The 5560-nt window shown below is 38.8% G+C and overlaps 1 pseudogene; it reads left to right on the forward strand.

Annotated features, from left to right (window-relative positions):
• Window positions 1-4297: 4297 nt before the first annotated feature.
• Window positions 4298-4394, forward strand: LOC115072786 (annotated as a pseudogene).
• Window positions 4395-5560: the final 1166 nt, after the last annotated feature.

Genomic DNA, 5560 nt, shown 5'->3' on the forward strand with positions numbered 1-5560 from the left:
CTGAGTTTGAGTCTCAGAATATGTGTGAAAAACTGGGCATGGTGGTATATACTTGAAATCCCAGCCTTGGGGAGATGGAGAACAGAGAATCTGTGGGACTTGATACCTAGCTACTCTAACATAATTGGTGCTCTCCAGGTCAATGAGCGACTCCATTTTTAAGGAAGTAGATGATATTCATGAGGATGACACCCAAGTGCACACTCACGTGTACTCATACTCATGAACCTTCCTCCCAAACAACTGAACCTAAAGCAGAAACTATGGGTGTGAGCTGAGAGATGGAGATAGCTAAGGGTAGAGCACCAGGAAAGCAGAGACCAGTGACTGGCAGTGGGGGCTGCAGAAACCAACTGAAAGTAAAGTTTCCAGGTGTTCAGAGTCACAACCACAAGCAGTGAAAATTGTGGAAACTAGCTAGAGGAGGGAGCTGATGGGGGGAGGGTGACCAGGCATGCAGAGCCCCACAACATGTGATGGAGGCTGATGGGCGGAGGGTGCCCAGGCGTGCAGAGCCCCACAGCATGGGACAGAGGCTGTGAAAGCAGGAAGGAGGCTGGAGCGGACCCAGAGTAGGTGCCAAGGAATGGAGTGCCCCACCTGATGGTGGCAGAAGTGAGAAAGAGAGTGCTGATGGGGGGAGGGTGACCAGGCATGCAGAGCCCCACAACATGTGATGGAGGCTGATGGGCGGAGGGTGCCCAGGCGTGCAGAGCCCCACAGCATGGGACAGAGGCTGTGAAAGCAGGAAGGAGGCTGGAGCGGACCCAGAGTAGGTGCCAAGGAATGGAGTGCCCCACCTGATGGTGGCAGAAGTGAGAAAGAGAGTAAGTATGTTGACACTTGGATAGTGACGGTTATGGCAGACTTTCTGGGGGAAGGATAGGGATGGAGGGATAGGAAAATGACTCCTCAGTTCCACTACGATTAAGTCCTCCCCTGAACATTAAACTTTACCTCCACTGAAAGAAGAAAGGTGATTAAAATTTAAAAAGAAGAAAGAAAGAAAAAGCCCAATCAGCAAACTAATTACAGATGTGTAAGTCTTAGTACAGAAACAAATATAACACAAAAACCCAGGCAACGTTTGTCCTCCAAATATTACCAATCATATTGTAATGGCCCTCAATGAAAGAGACTTAAGAAGAGCTTCCAGACAATGGATACAGAAGAATGAATTTACATATATTCAAACAACTCAAAGATGACATGAATGTACTCAATGTGAACTAAAGCAAAGAGTTGAATGAAATAAGGAAGTCAATTAAAAAGATGGAAATATAATTCAAGAAAGAGAATTGCTGAGGAAAAGCCAAACTGAAATGATGTTGGAAATGAAAATCTCAATAAGTCAAATAAAAATCTCAGTGGAAAGCCTCACCAATAGAGTCTATGGAGTGGGAAACAGGCTCAGGGGCTGGCAGACAAGGCAGAGGAGTGGGATCACTCAATGAGAGTTTAACAATAAGTTTAGAAAAATCCTTGAAGTGGGAGAGTTTGGGGACACTATGAAATGACCAAGCATATTAGCGATGGGCATAGAAGGAGAAGAATACCATACCAAATTCACAGAAACTGTTTTCTTTAAAATCATAGAAAAGCTTCAATATCTACATAAACAGCTACTCATTTAAGTACAAGAGGCCTTCAGAACACTAAACACACAGGACCAGAAAAGAAACGCCCCATGACATAGTATAGTTAAAACGGTAAAAGCATAGAATATCCTTTCTTTAAAGGATATTAAAAGTTGCAAGAGAAAAAGGCAAAGTTATATATAAAATCAGGCCCATTAGAGTCACAACTGATTATTCTTTGGAAACCTTTAAAGCAAGAGGCCTTGGAGAGATGTACTCCAAGTTCTGGAAGATCGTAACTGCAAACCAAGAATATTATACCTAACAACACTATTATAATTGAAATAGAAAAGATTTCCATAACAAACACTAAAGGAATTTATATCCACTAAGGCATAGTGAATTTCCCAATAAAAAGACATAAGTCGGCTGGGCGTGGTGACACACGCCTTTATTCCCAGCACTTGAGAGGCAGAGGCAGGTGGATCTCTGTCAGTTCAAGGCCAGTCTGGTCTACATAGTGAGTTACAGGCCATCTGGAGCTATGGGGAGACCCTGTCTCAAAAAGACCAAAAAAAAAAAAGGACACAGATCAGGGGCTAGAGAGATGGCTCAGTGATTAAGAGCACTTGCTGCTCTTGAAGAGGACTTGGGTTCAGTTCACAGCACCCACATGACAGCTCACAACTGTTTGTAACTCTATTTCCAGGGGATTTAATGTCCGCTTCTGACCTCTGTGGGTACTACACCAATGTGGTGCACATTCAGGTAAAACACTCATAAAACAAAATAAGTCTTTAAAAAAAAAGATACATGAAATGGAGATCTTTTTAAGGGTTAAAAACTCAATTTTATGTCTTACAGAGCTTACTTATACTGAGTTCAATAATGTATCACTGTATTAATTCAACAGCAAACCTAAAAATTTTATAGCCACTTTTGAAAGCGCTGTATCTTTGCTCTGGAAACTGTTATTGAGCATAGTAAAGCTGTAATGATACGCTTCTTCTAAAAAAAATTTTAAAATATTAAAAATGTAGGACGAATAGTAAAGATGATAAACATTACCAGTGAAATCTACCTGATGACTTTATATCCATACTCAGGTACTAAGGATCTGAGTGTAACTGACTGTGACTAGTAATAATCAGATACAGAGAGATTAAAGACACATGTGCAAACATGTAAGTATTAGTAGCATTAAAAATGTAGGAAACAGTGTATCTTAAAATGAAATGGAGATCTTCTTTAAAGGGTAACAACTCATTCAATTTTATGTCTTACATGGTTTATACTGAGTTCAATATTGTATGACTGTATTAATTCAACTATGAACCTAAAAATTAAATCCACCTTTTAAAGAGATGTATTCTTGCTCTGGAATGTGTTACTGAATATGTTAAAGGTATAATGAAATGCTTCATATTTTTTAAAAGTAAAAAAAAAGATATAGACTTGAGATTGGATTAGAAAACAAGAATCATCTTTTTTCTGCCTCCAAGAAACACACCTCATTATCAAAGATGAATAATAACTTAAGGTAAATGGTTGGAAAAAAGTATTTCGAGCCAATGGAATTAGGAAACAAGTGGAAACAATTATTCTAATATTTGATTAAAAATATTAGTCAGCAGAGATAAAGAAGGTCACTTAACTTTGTTTCTAAACATATGCACAAAAGAACAGCTGCACTCAATTTCATACATACAAATACTACTAGATGTAAAGATACAGATTAATCCCAGGACAGTAGTAATGGTTGACTGTAGTGCTCCACTCTCATCAATAGACAGGCCATGTGGACAAAAATTGAGAAACATTGTAATTAAATGGCATCCTGAATCAAACAGACATCTACAGAACATTGAACCCAAATGCTAAGGAATTCACATTTACCCACAGTCCATGAAAATTTCTCAAAACAGGTCACAGATTAGGACACAAAACAAATCATGCAAGTCATCCAGCCTTCTATCAAACCACAATTGGATAAAGCTAGCTTTCAACAGCAATAGAATCTATAGAAAAAACGTAAAAGTTAATAGTGTTTAAACAACAGACATAGTTTAAGTTGTATAGAACAAGTCTATAGCCAATATTGTGCTAAATGGAGAAAAATTCAAAAAATTCCCAGTATGAAGGAACAAGACAGTGGTGTTTACTCTCCCCATTGCTATTCAACATATAACTTGAAGTCTTGGCTACAGCAATAATACAAGAAAAGAAAAGAGAGATACAAATAGGAAAATAATAAGGTGAAGTGTTCTTATTTGCAGATAATATGATTCTATGCATAAGAGACACTAAGGATTTCACCAAAAATCTCTCAGAACTGATAAACACTGACCAAAGTTACAGGATACCAAGTCAAAACACAAAAATCAATATCCTTCCTATATAACAATGATCAACATACTGAAAATTAGTGATACCATTAAAAACCTAACCAAGGCCATGAAAGACCATAATAATGGAAACTTGAAGACATTGAAGAAATAAATTGAGGAAGGTACTGGAAGCTGGAATGACATCTCATGTGTATGGATCAGAAGAATTAACAGTGTGAAAATGCCTATCCTATGTAAAGTGATCTACAGATTCCATGAAATCAAAATAAAAATTCCAGGGCCATTCCTCACGGACATAGAAAAAACAATATTAAAATTTATATGTAAGTACATAAAACCAAAGAAATCCTGAATGAAAAGAGTACTTCTGGAGTGCTTGCTTCAGCAGCATATGTACTAACCTGGGAATGATAGAGAACGGCCCCTCCGCAAGGATGACATGCAAATTCATGAAGTATTCCACATTTTTTAAAAAAAGGAGTACTGCTTGAAGTATCACTATAGTATCACTATACATTTCATACAACAGTTCTTAATCCAAGATTAAGACCCCACTCCCCCATTCACGCCCCTCACCCTCCACCAAACCTTATGTATTCTGCCATATATGTTAAGTCCTATCCAGTCAAGCATTTGTACCAAGATGTCCTTTGGTGAAAATTCATCTTCTGGAGGGACCATTGCAGAAGAGGGGGCAGAAAGATTTTAAGAGCCAGGATCGGTCCATGAACACAGGGAAGCAGAGGCTTTCAGGCCACTGGAAGCTTGCACATGTGAGCTTGTGGCAATGGTGGCACCAAGCGCAGGACCCATGCCAACTCAGACAAGGGCCCATAGTGGTGTGAGGGAAATGGGTGGTGGGTTGGCCCTAGTCTGGGAACTATTGGAGACTGATTACTACTGGGTGAGGGAGAGCAGGCCTTTTAATCTCTTTTTATAATGTGTATGTATATTTCAAGTAGTTTCAACAGTGATAGGTTTCCATATGGCCTTTTCTAAAGGCCTTTAGTGTTAGTTATTCCTCCCCATACTCCCTCCACTCCACTGCCCTAACCTCCCATTCCCCACCCCCTTTAACCCTTCCAACTCTAATGTTCCTTTTATATCATCGAATTCTACCTCCCCTCCCAGGAAGTCTCCTCAACCACACCCATGACTGTCTATGAGTTTCTTGACCTCTCTGGAATTTTAAATTGAAACATGCATATCTATGATTTTAAAACTAGCATCAATCTATGAGGGAGAGCATGCAACATGTGACTTTCTGAGTCTGGGTTATCTCACTCATTATGCTTGTTTTCAGTATCCTTTCATTTACCTTGACTTTTACTTTTTAAAAATGATTTTACTGTCATTTACTGTGACTTTCATAATTTAATTTTAATTTTAATGTACATTTTTATTGAATTTTTGTGGATTTTATACAACATTTTAATCACATTTAGACCGCCCCTATCCTCACCTCCATCACCTGCCCACAGGATTTCATGAATTCTGTCTCACATGCTTTTTGTCTTACAAGGTCAAGTTGTGTACCCAGCTGAGTTCATCCACTGGCACCTGTTCAGTCTATCTAGGATCACTTTCTTAAAGAAAATCAACTATTATTTCATTTTTAATGAGCTAAATAAGATT

The sequence above is a fragment of the Nannospalax galili genome, unplaced genomic scaffold (genome assembly GCF_000622305.1).
Source record: "Nannospalax galili isolate Female #2095 unplaced genomic scaffold, S.galili_v1.0 scaffold120, whole genome shotgun sequence".
NCBI classification, from domain to species: domain Eukaryota; kingdom Metazoa; phylum Chordata; class Mammalia; order Rodentia; family Spalacidae; genus Nannospalax; species Nannospalax galili.